An 18,710-nucleotide genomic window follows, 5' to 3' on the forward strand; every position below is an offset into this window, starting at 1 on the left:
CTTAAGGTTTTGCCTAGAGGGGTTCTCTATGTTTTTGAATCTAATTACCCTGTAAGATATCTACCATCCTGATTTTACAGGGGGGATTTCTTTATTTCTATTTACTTCTATTTTTTATTAAAAGTCTTCTTGTAAGAAAACTGAATGCTTTTTCATTGTTCTCAGATCCAAGGGTTTGGGTCTGTGGTCACTATGCAAATTGGTGAGGCTTTTTATCCAACATTTCCCAGGAAAAGGGGGGTGCAAGTGTTGGGAGGATTGTTCATTGTTCTTAAGATCCAAGGGTCTGGATCTGTAGTCACCTAAGCAAATTGGTGAGGCTTTTTACCAAACCTTGTCCAGGAAGTGGGGTGCAAGGTTTTGGGAAGTATTTTGGGGGGAAGGACGCGTCCAAACAGCTCTTCCCCAGTAACCAGTATTAGTTTGGTGGTGGTAGCGGCCAGTCCAAGGATAACGGGTGTAATATTTTGTACCTTGGGGAAGTTTTGACCTAAGCTGGTAAAGATAAGCTTAGGAGGTTTTTCATGCAGGTCCCCACATCTGTACCCTAGAGTTCAGAGTGGGGGAGGAACCTTGACAGGACCCATCAGCATCCACCAGATATAACTGCAGTACACCTTGGGGAAAAATGATTTAGGAACGTGTAAAGGGGTGGAAATAATTTCAGAACAAGGAGGGACTTGAGGCTGACCCTTGAACTTTTTCCACGAGTTAAAATTGTACTGTCAGAGATATTTCACTGCAGGGTCTGATGGGGAGCCATGAGGCCCCCCAGGGTGGACAAGGCAAGGAGATATGTGAACATGGAGGTGGCCAAATTTCTTGGGACCATAGGAAGGGCAGTAATTTCACATCTTGGCATAGTATATGGGGCACCAGAGTTATTTCAGGAGGATAGGGTTCATGTCTCAGACTTGTTTTTGGCTGATATAAGAGAGGGCATTGGAAGATGTCCGGGAACCCAGCTGGGTTTGGGGAGGAGGCAGCCAAGCTAATGGCTGGTGCCTCCTTGTGGCAGATGTCCAGTACAGGTACTCCAGAGGAAAGGTATACAGTGACCGGATAAATGGCTTGGAAAAGGACTTAAAAAGAAGGAGTTAGTTAAAGGAGATGATTGGGGCTCCTATGATTGGTACAGTAGGGCATCAACCCCCCTTTCTTATAGCCCACCTTAACCCTCCTAAAAAGGGGAGGGAGGATGGTAAGCTCCCAGCTGGGGATCTGGGTGGAAAAAATGGGAGGGACTGGTGGAAGCCTCCAGGGAAGTTACTGAATGAACATGGGGTTTACCTGCACTGCATACTTTTATCTTCTGAGTAGTCCCTGACAACTAATAATAAAGTTGCAACCTGATTACAGACAAACTGTTGGAAATTACCGTTGCCTATCTGTGTTTTGTGTATCTGGCAGGACACAAAAATCCCTCCACTTTCTACAAGCACTGTGCATGCAGCTTACCCCTGCATTTACCAAGCAGAAACACTTCATCCTCCTTGGCTAATGGGACTAGGTTCTTGGAAAATTCTAGCCTGTTTCCTTATACCTATAATTCTCTGAACTGATGACCCTTGAATTTACCATGGCTCTCTTTTCCAAGTTCTTTGCTTTGGCACAATGTAGATTCTCACTGCACTGATCACTTTGGGCATCAACAGAGCATAAACATTCACAAATGCAGTATATGTACAGGGGTCAAATAATTTTAACAACTAATCCTCCTAGGAGGACCAAGGTTTGCTATTTGGTCTTCTATACAGTCTGCCATTCTGTCAAGTTCTTTCTTTCACACCAGATTGCCTTCCCCAAGACTCTTTCCTCCCCACCCTTGAACCCAATCTCTCTGCAAGGCCCTCACTGTCCACAAGCTTTACTCTCTGTCTCCCCTTGGCTGCTGCTAAACAGCTCCGTCCAGTGTGGCTGGCTGGCTTCCATAAGAGAGTTGTCCTTAGTAGTCGACCCTGTTTCTACTCCCCTTCCTCTCCTACCAGCTGTTATAAATATGTGCCACTCCAACTGCAGATGTTGATTAGATCAGACAGCGTCACCTGTTTTATTCAGACAACTGGTCTGTTCTTACTTAGGAAACTATTCAGCATGCAGACTAGTTATCTGAAGCAAGGCAATGTATACACAGATGCACAATTTTATAGAGAAAATTACACACATGCACTCCTAGCATGGACTAGCAATTGTGGGTGCTTCCACTTTTGGTTCCAGCTTTCCATGGGACCTGATTTTCAGAAAGTGATAAGCACCCACCCTCTGAAAACCACTCTTAAAATATTTCAAGTTGGGGACTACATATCATTAGGCATTTTTGAAATCATAGGCCTACATACATAATACATACATACATACATACACACACACACACAGTACAGCAATTTGCAAACTGGTTTGGAATCATTCCTGATTAAATGTTTCATATAAATACATTAGTAATGTACAACACTTCCCAGTGTTACACCTCCCTAAATCTCTTACATATTCGTGAAGTTTAGGGTGGTATGATAATTTTCTTGTAAGCTGTAAATCAATTTTCATTTAAAACTCCCCCCAGTTTAAGTCACCAGCCTTGGATTGAATCTTGAGGGTTTGGCAAATTTTAATTAACCCTCCTCCCCCCCACCCCACCCCGCATACTGCAGCCATTCACATAGCACTGAGATGAGGCATTGTTGGATGGAAGAAAGCTGTTAAGGCTTTCCTTTTGATTGAACATAAAGAATCTATTGAAACTGAGAATCCTTTTTCATTTTTAGGGCTGACCTTGCTTTCATTTTCTACTGCTCTTTGCCTGCACTCCACTGAGGTATGTCACTGAAGCAGGGGAAAAGCCTTTCAGCAGTTTTATGAAAATGAAATCCAAGAATCATGCATGTTATTTATATGCAGATCAGTGGCAGATTTAGAGTTAGTGGGGCCCTGTGCTCAGCTTCATCCCCGCTCCCCCGCATGGGGGGAGCATTCTCTCTTATCTTCCCCCCATTCCCCGTTTTTCCATTTTTTTTCTGCATTCTCCTCCTGGGGCTCAGGGCTGGGGGTGCAGAGTCTGGGAGGAAGTTAGAGTGCGGGAGTGGGCTGGGGGTGGAGGGTCTGGATGGGAGTTATGGTGTGGGAGGAGGTTCAGGGTGGGGCGCAGGGTCGGGAGTGGGTGGGGGTGGAGGGGCTGGCCAGGAGTTAGGGTGCGGGAGGGGGCTCAGGGTTGGGGCAGCGGGTTGGGGTGCAGAGCACTTACCTAGGGCAGCCCCCGTTTGGTGTGCAGGGAGTTCAGGTGGCTCTATGAGTCCCTGTGCTTGCCCCGCAGACACCGCCCCCCCGCAGCTCCCATTGGCTGCCATTCTCGGAGCCTCCTCCCCTCCCGCCAGGCAGGGCCGGAATGCAAGGGCTTTAGGGGCTGCAGCCCAGGGCTCAGGGCTAAGTGGACTCTGGAGACCTGGGCTTCAGCCCCTAAAGCCCCGCCCCCTTTTTGAATCTGGCCTGCGAGCACAGGCTGGAGGACTCAGGAGGAGCAGGGGCAGCCACACAGCCAGAGAGAAGCAGCGCTTCTCTCCGGCCAGCTGGGCGGCTGACCTGTGATCCTCCTGAGTCCTCCAGCCTGTGTTCACAGCGCTCCCGTCACCTGCACCTCTCGCCTGCTCCCCTGAGGCTGCAGGTGAGCCACCCTCCCTGCTCTCCTGCTCCCCACAGCTTCTACCTCTGCAGCCCTCCTCCCATGGAGCAGCTCCCCCCTCCACAGGGGGTGTGCCGGTGTTGAGCTGCCCGAGTGCCCAGCCCTGGGGCCCCTGGTTGTTGGGAGGCACTGTGCCAGGGCACTGTGTGTTTCATGGTAAATCCGCCCCTGATGCAGATCATTGCTAGCATGCAAAATTCACAAGATTTTTTCCCCCTTCCAACTACACACGGTGCACAAAAATAAGAGAATAAAGCCTGGTATGGCTGATCTCACACCAGTCTACTTACTCCACAGCAAACTGCTGAAGGCTCAGTTTCTCTAAACTCTCTTATAATGTACAAATTCTACCTGGGAGTGCAATATTTTATCGCAACCTTCCAAGAAGATGTATTGTCATCATTCTGACGTCAGCCGGAGCTAAAGATTCCCTGGCCTGGTTAACCTTAAAATCAGTTTCTCATTCCATTAGCTTCTTGTGTTTCATCTACACTACCCTACTAGGCAGTAGTGGTGCTTTGTCATATAACAATGGAAATATTAGCATTAGACCCTGACATTACCCATAAATAGTATTGTTCTCCTCCAGAAATCACTGTAAGGGAAATATAGGTGGCATGAATTAAGGAAAATACAGTGTAACAGAGTTGCAGGATTCAATATATACACAGCTTATTTTACTGGCTCATCATCCAGATCTTCAGGTAAGACCGTTCAGAATTTATGTCCTATGACCTTGAAGACTTCATAGCTATACAACATCAGTCAAAGCAAGATCAAAGTTTTAAGACTGGAGGCAATAACTTTCTTGTCTCAGCTTGACTGGCTTCAGAAATGAAGTTGCTTTGCAAGAGCCGAAGTACTGCACTTGAAAATTCACCATGCTGTTTCTTCTAGTTAGTCATCAGGATGCACAGAATTCATTTTAGTAATTTCCAGCATTCAGTATGAGTTAAAGTCATTGGTATCTCAAGATCTTTGTTACACAGTGAGGCTGAAGGGAAGTGGTGGTGGGTAATTGTCAATAGAAAAGGATTTCATTGGCTTCTAATTGTCAAAGTAAACTCCGCTGGTTGTTCATTAATTCCACACACCATCTTTTTATACATTAAAGACTGGAAGAATAAACAAAGAAAAGTAGAGTTCTCTATGCTAAGTGCTTAAAAATCAGATCAGTAACAATTTTCTCCCTGCATTTTTGTATTTTTTCCTCTTATTAGACTATGCAAAGTACACACAAATATTTCTATCCTCCTTAATGACCTAGAATAGGGGGTAAATGGTGTGTTAATTACATTCACTGATACTATACCTGTAGGTGTTGTAAACGCTAGGGAGGACAGAGAAATGATAGAAGGGGATTGAAAGTGGTTAGAAATATTGGCAGGAAAAGCAAAAATTAGATTCATACTTGAGAACAGCAGGCTAGACTGGATTGGAAATAATCTGAAATACAATATTCAATGACAAGTATTAAAACTTGATGGTGAAAACTGGCCCACAAATTTATGGGTGCCAGGTTTGTATAATTTTGGTGGTGCCCAGAACGGGTCCAGGCAGAGCCGTCCCGTCCATAGGACGTACTAGAGCAACCACCCTGGGCCCCATGCTTTGGGGGGCCCTGTGCTTCAAGGGGACGCGGGGTCCAGGGTGGCCTGGAAGTTTAGCAGGCGGCCTGGCATCGGCAGCAGCAAGCGACCCATCCCCAGACCGTCCCTCTTCTGTCCCCTCCCCCATTCCACCCTTTCCCCCAGTGATACCTCTTTCCGGCTTCGGCTCCCTCCCCGAGGGACACCAGGAGCCGACGGGTTGGGGCAGGCTGGGGCCAGGTCACTCGCTAACCTCCTGGACACCACATCCCCCTGAAGTGTGGGGCCCCCCAAACTGCAGTAAGCCCAAACATTGGTGGAGCCAGGCCCACGTTCCTAAGTATTGGTGGAGCATGGGCACCATGGGCCCATATAACTTGTCGCCTATGAACAAACTAGGATATGGTATGGCAGCAAAGCGAGAAAGTGTGTTTTGGAGCCTGCATGAGAAGAAGGATCACATGATGGAGCAGAGAGGCCATAGTCATTCACTATTTGGTATTAAAGTGACAGTACCTACACTCCTGGGTACTTGTCTGGGCATCTTTGAGAAAATTTCAGACAAATTGGAGAGAGATGAGAGAAAGGCAACAGCAGCAATAAAGGGCTAGAGGAACTGATTTATGAAGAACACTTGGAAGAACTATATATGTATAAAAAACTTAGCCAAATGTAAATTCAGGGCAAGTAAGATAACTGGGTACAAATACTGGAAGGACAGAAACACCAAGGAAAGAGAAGAATTGTTTGTTGTAGTCCATGAGGTCACTCTAGGAGTCATGTTATGAAATTAAGCCCAGGAAATTTAAACTGAATATTAGGACAAGTATTCAGTGGTCAAATCTATTAGACTCTGGGAAGATTCTCAAGTGAAGCTGTGAAAACTTCAATCACTTCAGTCATTTCAAAGTGGACAAAGTAGTAACTTCACTGTTAGAAACAATCCTCCAGTGACAGAGATTAATCAACACCAGTAGATTCTTCTATCAGTAATTTCTATGATCCTATGAACTTTTTGACAGAGTACGTATATCTAATTTCACTTCCAAAACAACAGCTAGCTCTGGCCACAACTGAGTTCTCAAAATGCAGGATGCTTGGTTTGCTCATGTTCATGTTGACGCCTGGAATATTCTTCCACCTTATGGTAGCAGCATCAAAGCACTGGGAAACAACAAATTGTGTACAGAGTGTTCTTTTATATGCTGTCAAGGTTCCTTCCCCACTCTGAACTCTAGGGTACAGATGTGGGGACCTGCATGAAAAACCTCCTAAGCTTATCTTTACCAGCTTAGGTCAAAACTTCCCCAAGGTACTAAATATTCCACCCTTTGTCCTTGGATTGGCCGCTACCACCACCAAACTAATACTGGTTACTGGGGAAGAGCTGTTTGGACGCGTCTTTCCCCCCCAAATACTTCCCCAAACCTTGCACCCCACTTCCTGGACAAGGTTTGGTAAAAAGCCTCACCAATTTGCCTAGGTGACTACAGACCCAAACCCTTGGATCTGAGAACAATGAAAAAGCATTCAGTTTTCTTACAAGAAGACTTTTAATAAAAATAAAAGTAAATAGAAATAAAGAAATCCCCCCTGTAAAATCAGGATGGTAGATACCTTACAGGGTAATTAGATTCAAAACATAGAGAATCCCTCTAGGCAAAACCTTAAGTTACAAAAAAGATACACAGACAGAAATAGTTATTCTATTCAGCACAGTTCTTTTCTCAGCCATTTAAAGAAATCATAATCTAACACATACCTAGCTAGATTACTTACTAAAAGTTCTAAGACTCCATTCCTGGTCTATCCCCAGCCAAGACAGAATATAGACAGACACACAGACCCTTTGTTTCTCTCCCTCCTCCCAGCTTTTGAAAGTATCTTGTCTCCTCATTGGTCATTTTGGTCAGGTGCCAGCTAGGTTACCTTTAGCTTCTTAACCCTTACAGGTGAGAGGAGCTTTCCCCTGGCCAGGAGGGATTTCAAAGGGGTTTACCCTTCCCTTTATATTTATGACATATGCTTTACAAGCAAAAATGTGGAAGGTTTTCTCCCAGTGTGAGCCTCCATACTGAGTGTAGGTTGCACTCATCAGAAAAATAAGATAAATCCTTTACTACACTGTATAAGTTCACAGAGAGCAAAACCAAAAAGTAAATCTGCTCTGAAGCTCTGACTAGCTTTGTGTGTGACACGAAAGACCAAACTGAATATCTGGCAAAGAAGACACACCAGCTAGCCTCTCTGTTTCTCTGTGACACAGGCTTTTGAGATAAGAATATGATCCAGACCATACGAACCAAAATAATTTTCAATGGCATTTTACTATGCTTAAAATAGAGACTGTGACAAAGACTGCAGCTTATCAGACAGATTTGTGGAATATAGCAGCCAGAGCTTGCCGCCTGACTCTGCACAGGATTAAAATGAGCAAGCCACAGAGGACATATCAAGTCCCCTCTGACCTTAATGCTGTTGATGTTTACGCATGAGCCTCCCCATTCAGCTGAAGATAAGGAATGACAGACAGTACAACAAATTAGTGAAGGTCAATAGAGCGGGAGGCAGCAGTTAATCAATTAACAAAGCAAACCCTCTGTTACAGTATCCAGTCCTGTGTTTTGTCAGTATAATCAACTGCCTGACTCATGTAGTCTAACAAACTTGACCTGTTTTTGCTTTGTCTAATTGACTGTTGCCTTGAATTTCATAAACTTCTGGTGTTCTAGAATTTAAGACTTAATATCATGCTACCAAAAGGCAGACATCTAATTAGCCCGTCTCCAGATAACTCAGTAAAGTGGAATTCCATCCAACCATGACAAAACCCCTGCTTTGAAGAAGGTGTTTACAAGCTATTTATTAACTCTATTGGGTGCTAGTAAAGTCACTGTGGTGAGAGGATTCTCCATGCGTGAACAGCAAGCACTAAATTACAAAGAACTGCAGAACACTTAAGACATTCTTGATTTGCTCTTTTTTTTGCCAGAGAGATGAAGGAAACCATGACATTATTTTTGTCAAGTAGCAAAAATATTTTCCTTCCTTGATTCCGGCCCCACTGAGATTCTAAATAACCTGCCTCACACCTTCTGCCCTTAAAGACTTTACACATCTAGTGTGGTAACTGTGAGGGGGGCACTCACTTCTTGAGTACCTCCTATCAGATGGGGGTTGTACTGCAGTTCTTTTCTCACCCCAGTATCCCTTGCAGGTTGTTAGCTAAACCCGGTGGGTCTTCTGTGGCTTAGCCCTCCTGCAAAGTCATTACCCTGCTGGGGTAGTAAAGATTCCAATAAATTAACAATCCCATTGCCCTCAATAGGGTCTTCAAACCTTGGTTCATGCTCTCAAATAAATTCTGTCTCCTTCTTGGGATTTATGCCACTGTGGCTGGTAGGGGAACTACTCTGGGTTCCAACCCAGGGATCCTATAAACAGCAGCTACACCATTGCTTGATTTCAGTTCATTGCTGCTTCTTCCCTGGGCCTCTGCCCACCTGGCCCCTTTTAGCTTCAGTCTTACCTAGGGCCAAGGTTCTTAGATTCTTTCTCTCCCTTCACACCCATCTTAAGTAAATGTAGCCAGAAACAAGCTCTGGCATAGGTGCTGGAACTCAGGGTGCTGGCGGGGCTGCCACAACCCCTGGCTTGAAGTGGTTTCCATTATACACAGGGTTTAAATTTTGGTTTAATGGCTCTCAGCACCCCCACTATCAAAACTGTTTCAGCACCCCTGAGCTCTGGTTATCCCTCGTGCTCCTTTGGCCAGAGAGGAGCACCCTTCCTTATCCCTTGGGTAAGCTCTGAATGGCTGCTTACCTGAGGTCTCTCTAGGCAGGCCTGGAGAATCCACCTTCACTGCTCCTTTCTTGTCACTTCACTTGACGCAGGACGTAGTAGGACCGGGAGTCTCCTATAGGGAGCTGCAAAGGCCAGGTACACCCTGTAACAGTAAACAACTTATCACAGGATGGGGGAAGGGAGAGAGAGAAAAAAAAATCTAGTTTAGCTTAGGCCCCTTTAAAAGGTCAAGCATTTATTCATTTTTGAGACAGAAAAAAAGTATGATGGAGCTAATAATATTGGCTCAAACTTTCAGGAATAGCCTGTTGTAATCATTAAGATCCAGCAAGCCTACTCCAACTGTGAGCTCAGTTGTTGGAAGGCAGGTGAACGTTAATACAATGTTAAAGTAACCTGTACCAATAAATTCTGGTAGAGAAAGGTACAAAAAGACGACCAACTGAATTAATCCAAACAAAAAGATCTACTGATATTGCCCAAGGACTCTCTTGAGATCATGAATGGTAAACAAGGAGAATAGAACCGGCAATTAATGAACCAAAATTGGTGCATCAGAAATTAAGTCTAATTTGTGGACAAAATAATGAGAGGATGGGCTACTCCACTCATAACACACTTCTGGGGTCCTTAAAAAGAGACTGGGGGCAGGCAGGAGAATCAAAAGGATGCAGACAGATGAACCAAGAGGAGTGAGTTTCACCATCATAGCTGCCACCACCACCTTCTGGGACCCCAGGATGCACCATGACGCTATTGGACTTTCATCATCCTGATCCTGAAAGACTTCCTGACCAGATAGGCCAGGGAGTGAGGACTCAGATGATGTCATCAACTCCAGCTAAACCCCAAACACCACCTGGATATGAGATGAGTTGCTGCTGTCACCCTCTCCCTCGTGTTTTTTTCCTTCCTCACCTTATTTCTTCTCTCTCTCTCTCTCTCTTTTTTTTTGTCCTCTGCTTAATAAGAGTCTAGCTTAACTTGCCAAGGCTGTCTCTTTTGCAACACTGCTGTAAGCTTGTGACCAGAAAAGCAGCTAAAGCTATGTCTTCAACAGCCCTATGCTGGTACAAGTTTTCCAGGACTCAGAATGGCTGATAAGACCATGTGGTGGGCCTGTGTTTCTCTAGCAGTGAGATTGCAAGTGAAAGTCAGCACCAAAGACAGAAGCAGTATTTCCTATCTTTGCTGGTTTTTTCACTTCCCTTTTATGTATGTTTGTCTCGTTTTGTCTTCTAGGAAATGGGATCTGACTTTAACAACAACAACAACATTTCCAGACCATCTCAACTAAACTTCTTCTCTTTTCCCTGGAAGGACAGTTATTACCATCTAAAAGATTGTCTGATGGGGTTGGAGTGTTCCTTATAAAAACTCTCTATAGTTCAAGGGAAAGGGAATAAGAAATATTGTAAAATGAAAGCTTTTACTCAATATTTTACATTTCAAATGCTTTAACTGTTTTTTCCTCCCCCCTCCCGTATCTTCAATAAAATGTTTAAAAGTTTATGAAGGGTGTGTTTGCCCTGGGAATAAGCAGGTTGAAGGCTCTCTGCTCAAAACCCTGGACCATGTTTAACTGTTTAGTGTTGTACAGTGACAGGGTCATGTGAACATATTCAACTCTCTGCACCCATTTATTCCAGCCCAACAGCCCCTAGTTTGGGTGCCTCCATTTTTTGGTACCCAAACTCTGATATCTAAGACCCGCTTTCAGAGCATCCACAACTTCATCTGTAGTCAATGAGAGCTACAGGCACTCAGCACCTTTGAAAGCCCTGACACTTACCTAGGTGTCTGGAGTATAAATGCGTGTGCCTAACGTTGGCTATCTGTGTTCAGAAATGTTAGTCAATAGTCTCAGTTATTATAGTAAACCTGAGATTTTCAAAGGACCCTAAGAGAATTAGGCACACAAATCCAACTGAAAGTCAACATAAGATCCCTTGAATTTAGACCTCTTGAAAACCCCAGCACAAACCAATAGGCACTTATTATGCCATTGTTGTCCATATCTCTGGGAGTGAAACATTGCTAGATGCAAAATATCTACTGAATTGACTTGGATGCACTATTGCTATGTCTAACTCACAGTTCTGAAACGCACTCTGAGAAGTTGTGTCCATTCTGTAAATTATGTGCATTAACATTAGAAATGGAACAGTAACTGCAGAATTCAACTCATCCAAGTCTTCTTTCAGTATTCCAGGTCAACAATCATCCCAGAATAGAAAGTGATACAATAATATAAAAAGAAAATACTGAAGATGACTTTAGGAATACATTTGCTAGAATTTCTTCACATTTCACTCTTCTGCATAATGCCACGTATATTCCTTACAATTAAACTGTGCAGTTTTTTGTTTGAACAAGGCAATTGATATTGATATTAAACACTAACTACTTCTCATTAAAAGTTAATATTAATTATATAACAATATATTCTATTACAAATAGGGTACCTCCAGCTGAAGACCATGTGATTGCAATTCCATGAGAGGGAGTTAATCAGTAACTATAACAGCGAAGCATGAGTTATGTATTCTTGTCACCAGAAACTCCAGATGGAATTATAGCTTTAATTTATGCATACTTTGGTGGAAAGGGTATGCTAGTTACTTCATTATAATATACAGTTTAAAATAGCTCCTTTGCTAATCTGTCTAATCTCCCATTTTCCACTGAGCATCTCTCTGCTGCAAGAGCCCCCTAACTATGTTTCTCTATAGCTCTTCTCTTCTGGGCGGGGGGAATAGCCAGCTTCTTTCCTATCTTCAGCTGCACTCCCATTGAGGATTTACCAATGAACTTGTGACTCCTCTAACTCCTACTGTTCTTCACTTTCCTGTGACTTTGTTCCAAACCCTATCTCAATCACTCCCTCCTCCCTTTGCACCTCCATGCCATAATGCCATTCCTTGATTGTAAGGTACCTATTAACGTCATGCAAGATTCATCATCCCTCTGAGGGGAAACTTCAAACTCATTTGTAATCACCTCCAACTCCCGTTTACCACTAGGCTGATTAGAAAAAAAAATTGGTTCAATTCTTAAGAACTAGTGCACTTTGTAAAAATGCGCATTGTGGCAGAGGAGGTTACTTACTTTAACTGGAGGTTCTTTGAGATGTGTGGTTCCGATTTGGATTCCAGACGTGGGTACACATGTGTGCCATGTGCCGGAGCTGGAACTGTTCATAGTAGTGTCAGTTGACCCCCATATGCATCATGCATCAGCCACGTGGTGTGCCTGAGGTTTTAAGAGGTTGGGTGGGTCAATGCCACTTCAGGTCCTTCTTACCAGCAAGCAGTGGAATCAACAAAAGAGGGGATGGAGGGGGAGTATTGGAATCCAAATAGGATGAGTGGGGAGAGATCGGACTGTAAAAGGTGGAGAAGGTAGTCCAGGCAGATGGGAATGGAGATGGAATCCAGAGAGTAGCAACAGCAGCACCCCCAGGCAGTGAAGCAGCACTAGCTTGGTAGCAGGGTCTAGTAGATGGTTTTCTGCTGTAAGCGAGGATAATGCGCATGGGGGCAGAGCACACCCTGTCTACATGCAAGCTCCACCCAAATACCAGGTCGTGAGGTGGAGCAGCCCCAGGCTGGGACACTGCAGGTGGCCGTGTGCCTGTGCGAGAAGATTCAGGAAGGTGGGAATGTGGATCGAGGGGCAAGCAGAGGTGGAGGAGATCGGTGAACGAATATTGGCAAGATCAAGAGGGGGCTATGAGAATAACTGTTGCACGAGCCCGTCGCACCTTCCACAGGACTTGCAGGAGCAGGGAATGGGCGGGAAGGCATAGCAGAGTTCGGTGGTCCAGGGAAGGAGATGGCCGTTGCCTTGTGAGCCTGTCCCTTGGGCTTTTCTGGAGCAGAAGAGGGAAAGTTTGTGGTTCAAGGCCCCAGCTTGACGTGCTCCACTGGTGAAAGACTGAGAGGAGAGTGGGGTCATGGAACTCTCATTCATGATTTCCGTAGAAGGCCCTGCTGAGCATGTCTGCCAGATAGTTGCTAGTTCCCAGGAGGTGCACACCATGGAGGGTGACTCTGTGCCTGTGACACCAGTTCCAGAGGAGGATGGCCTTCATGCAGAGGGAGGGGGACCGGGCACCCCTGCTTGTTGATATATACAACCACCGTCCTGTTATCAGACAGCAGTTGAATGTGGCGGGATATGATGAGCGGCAGGAATGCCTAACAGGCAAGGCGGGAAGCCTGCAAATCCAATATACCGATGTGCATCTCTGTCCAGACGCCATGGGTAGCAGAGGAGAAGCTAATTGAGATATGCAACAAAAGGAAGCTCGGCACCGAGGACTGGACCAAGATACAGCTAGTAGATTTGATATGTTCTAATGATCAGAAGAGGAATAATGGTCCAAGTTTGCAGGGAACTTCCAGTCCATTGGCAGAGGCCAGCAGGCGAGAAAAATCTTAGAACCAACTTCCTGAAGAGTAACAGGGAAGAGGCTGACAGAGGTAGCAACCATGTTCAGTCTAGACTGAATGCACCACTGCAACAGGAGTTGTGGTCAGATCTGCAGCTAGAGCAAGAAAGTTGCAGCTGGAGAGAGTCAGTGCATGTAGAAATCCACAGCAGCTTGCAGTCCTGGAGCAAGAGAGAGCAGACCAGAAGCATCAGTATGAGAGAGACACATCTCCATCCAAGAGAGATGATGGCTGGGAGCTGGAAGCCTGAGAATGGGTGACTTTTGATAGACCATAGAGGGGAAGCATAGGTGCAGTTGCACTGAACTGTGACACTCCCCTACATGAGAGAGATATGTCTTGAGCATCCTTCAAGATTCGCAGTATAGTAAGTGCTGGTGGAAGTTAGGTTCTGTTAACATACCAATTACACACTATAGAGGTCCTAAATGGACTTGAGCTTTGATCAACACCTCTCTTGTGGTAGCTCCTTAAGTGAGGAGGAGATACAAAATCTGAAGGGGATGGACAGTGTTCCTGAATGGCCTACATAGCAACACTTGACTCTTCTGAATTCAGGAGGAGAGTATCCACATTCAAATGTGTGCTAATGGCAAGAGCAGGGGACCAGGAGCCAGGAGATCAGGGCTCTAACCAGATCACTGACTCACTCTTTGACCTTGGATGATTTGGTTGATCTCTCCATGCAATCTGTGAAATGGGAATGTTACTTTTTAAAATACTTGTAGATCTTTGGACGAAAAGCTCTGTGTAGTGCAAAGTATTATTCTATTTTAACTACTAAGCAGAACTGACTCTAGGCACCAGCAAAGCGAGCACATGCTTGGGGCAGCACAATTCCAGGGGGGGCCGCATCATTCCGGCCACCTTTCTTTCTTTCTTTTTTTTTTTTTGCTTGGGCAGTTACGCTCTCAGAGCTCGGGGCAGCAAAAAGTCTAGAGCCAGCCCTGCCACTAAGGCATATGTAGGGCTGGATTGTAGGTGTCTTACACGGACAGCAGGGGAGATATAGAAGGAGTTGGTTGGGGCAATAAATATAGGGATATTTATATAAAAACCAGGTTAGAAAAAATAAAAGCCAACACTGGTTTCTTAACTTCTGAAATACTGCTTTGTTCTATTTTTGCATTTCCTGACTTTTGTTTCTTTAAGTCAGATCCTGCATGTTACCCTAACATTGATTTTGTAATTAATTTCATGTAAAAATAAAAAATAAAAAGAGAACCCCTATCACTAACATTGTATATAAGATACTATCACCAAAACTGTAATTTAATTGCAGTGGGATTATTACATCTATTTTTCTGAGATCATGCCATACTATATGTTACAATCTCAAGGATCCTTGATCTACAGATCACTGACAAATCACTGTCTCACTGCTGTATCATTTTTACAATCAGAGACTCTTGATCCAAGAAATATTGACAAAGACACATCACCTCTTTGACTGTATCAATGTGCTCTAAGTGTCCTTAACTGGGAAATTATTGACATCATAGAGCATCATTAAAATCATTTGTGTCAAATTGAGTTTGTGTAATTAAGAAATGTTATATTCTGTAACACATATGTTGTAGCAGGAAAGCAGACTACTGTAATTCCTATTGACTCAAATTGCTAAGCAAACTAAGATGCCTCAATCTTGACTGCTTCAATTTAAAAATAATAATTAAGAACACCCAAATGCTAGACTATAATATGGATGTCGAGTAAAATTATTAAATTAGATCAATTACATTTTGGATGTATAGGAATTTCTTTTTAAAAAAGCTGAAATTCTAAACTAATTTCAACCAAGTTATTTCAATTAATGTTTTACTAAAAAAAAAACCACACACTCCTGAACCCAGGATTTTTTCTACTTAAAGAACAAACTAATTGTGTGCATGCATGACCTGTTGATGAGAGTGTTTCTCTGCTTTAGTTACAATCCTAGGCTGTGCTGCATTTGCTTTAAGCTGCACTGCTGGCATAAACCCACCCTAAAGTTGGCATATAGCAGATCCTCTGATCACCCCTACAAGAACTCCTCTCTCTGCAGCCAAATTAGAAGGCTTGGCAAGTGAAAAAGAGGGAGTAGCTAATGCTTGCCTGCACCCCAGCTACCTCTGGAAGCTGTATCAATCTTTTGAGGCCATAGCAAATTAGAATATTCTGGCTCCATACCCCCCACTCCACTGCTCCCCCTGACTGGTGAATGGCTGCAAAGGGGTGCCCAGCCAACCTTTGCATGCTGCTATCACCTTTGCTACCCCTGTGTCAAGGCTGATTCCCCACTCTGGCACTTGGAGGGCTGAAGGTGGGGGCCCGCAAGCATTCTAAAAATTAATACTGGCCACTCCAGGCTTGTCTTAAACTTCCAAGGTTACAGCTTCTCTCTGACTTGGATGGGTAGATACTGCCACCACGCAAATGCAAAACCCCTTGGAACCCAGGAAGGCGCACTCGGGAATTCTTTCCTGAGGGGTACCCTCAAGCCCTTTCATGGCCCACCTCCCCCCCTCCCAGGGGAAGCTGAGAAAGGAAAACAAAGAAATCAGCTGTTGCCAACAGCTAACTAAAAACCATGTGCACAAACCTCTTAAGACACAAAAATCCAAATCCTGTTCTTAAAAAAGGTACATTAAAAAAAAGAAATCTGAAAACTCAGGCTATTGCTAGATTTTTTTAATTCCAAAAATTAAGCACCCAAAATAGTTTTCTGGGGGTTCAGCTTAAAGCTTACAAGCAACAAAAGCATCTGGGGTTAGCACAGAGGAATCCACAAGCCATAATAAAAACAAAATAAACCTAATCCTGCCTTTCTACACATTTTGTGATCTATTTACATATCTGAGTTTCCAAATAAGCAATTTCTAGGATGATTCTGATTCTTTTTATACCTGGCCTTTAGCTTCTCACAGCATAACTGCTGCCGTTCCCCTCTTCCCCAGAGAGCAACAACAGAAAAAGAGGGAGTCTTGTTTCAATTTTTAAAAGTTCTAGCTGTCCCATTGACTCTTTTGGGTCAGGTGCCCACTCCCTTTCTTTTACCTATGCAGGGAGACTTTATTAACCCTTTACAGGTAAAACAAGCAGAGAACAGCCATCAAGAGGGACTTTATAGCTAACTGGCTGGCTGGGTGTCCATAAAAGGGAGCTAACCCCTCCTTCATTTATCACACCCTGCCAGTGCAAAGGCCATAGTGAGGAGGTGCTGTGGATCTGAATCTACGTGATCCTGGTACCCCACACTACCAATGCACAGGGGCTGTGTCCACTATCCACTTGTAGGGACAACTCTGTCAACCTTACTGAATGGGACTACTGGCATAACAAGATATCATTCAAGGAGAGGGTGGCAGAATTGGACCCTTGACCTATCTGTGCCTCCTGTTTACTCGTCTTTAAAATAGCTATATAAATGCACTTATGACTCTCAGGTGTGCTAGGAGGCATAAGTAATCTTTGTAAACTGCTTAGAAATCCTGGGATGAAAGGCACTATTATTATTAATCATTTATATTATTATAGCACCCAAAGGCCACAGACAGAACAGGCCTTATTTGGGCTGGCTAAGTGCAATGGAGTCTCTGTTTTCTGGGGCTAGAGCAAGTGCCTTTTTGACTATATTTAACATGTTTTATAAATCAGGAAAATAACACATTTTCCCTCTTACTGCGTTACTTTTGCATAAGCTTCCACAATCCATTTCAGCTTTTAAAAGATATTTGAGGTCTATGAATCTCTCACATTCCTAGTTGTTCACACTTAACAGTAGCGGCACCACAAAGCCCAGAAGAACATGTGGACAGAGTTGGAAATGGAGCGTTGATTTTTTTATTTTCATGCCATTCCAATCAGTAGAACAGTTTCACTTTACGAGGCAATTCTGTTTTCATGTCAAGAAGCATTTTGTGCCACTTCAGGCTAAGCAGTGCATCTCCTTTTGGTTCTATTCTAAAACAGACTATATATGACAGCTCCAATAATGGCTCACAAAATTACTGTTCAAGAACCTAAGCCTACTGTACCTCCGACTATCCTACAGGACCAAACTTATTAAAATTTAAACATGAGCATTAAGACTGTCATGCATTTTACATAGGATGTTTTGGTTCCAACATGATTTCCTCATTGGAGCCATTGGCCAGTCAGGCACTTGCTTCTGTCTCGCCTGAATTATTCATTAGACATTTTCATTTAGAAATCATCAACTTAACTGGAACAACCACTCTGCAGAAAAATATGTCAACATATTTTATTTCCTTCCCTGAATTAAATTCTGATGTTAATCAAGTGCACTAAGTAAAGAAAAAGAAAATTAATTTCTTCGTAAGAAACTATGGCTGAGGCATTTATTCATGGATGTCTGTTATCTGCCGCACATGAGGAGTAGCATCCTGAATTAAAGAGGGGAAAAAATTAGATTTTTCCATGGAGTGGCTGCTGTGTAAGTGACAAGGTTCCTAAAGAAAAGAATGAATAAACGGACGTAGAAAGATTTGGACTGCCATTTTAATATACTGCAGATAGAATACAACTACCTGCAGAAACCTTAATTCCAGTGACTGGTGATTATCACAAAAGCAAATACTGTACTTGTGACTCCAAATGAAATTTAAGAAATGAATACCAGGTGGTATGGCTGAATATACACAAAGCAGTCTACATTATTTTAGCAGATTGAACTTTCATTGTGAAAGCCTGCGATATATGAACAGGTATAGTACAGGAACCGGTTTGTCTTTCTCCTATGGATGCTGCTGGCTAAAAATGTGACACAACATACTTAAAGTGTTACAGACAGCGTGAAATCCTGGCTCTGTTGAAGTTACTCACATCAAATTCAGTAGGTCAAGATTTCACCCACAGTTTCAGAGGACAAAATCCACACTTATGCTAAGTGCCAGCACAAGGGCCTGTTTTAAGTTTCAGCAGGACTAAAATGATGACTGATTTTGTGCTGGTCCTCTGCATGGGGGTGAATTTCATTCAGAACACTCATTTTCTTTTTAACTTTATATACCAAAGACAATAGGATGTAAAGGTATGAGAAACACATTCACATCACAGCTTTAACGATGAAAATGCCAAGAACCCAAGCAGATGAAGAGCAACAGGCACAAATTACCTTGGCCTAGCCTCTCTGAGTTTCTGTAACTTGACTCAGTTCTCTTCTCAGGTCTTAGACCCAATGTGACA

This window comes from Lepidochelys olivacea, assembly GCF_965140295.1.
Source record: "Lepidochelys olivacea isolate rLepOli2 genome assembly, chromosome: 5".
NCBI classification, from domain to species: domain Eukaryota; kingdom Metazoa; phylum Chordata; order Testudines; family Cheloniidae; genus Lepidochelys; species Lepidochelys olivacea.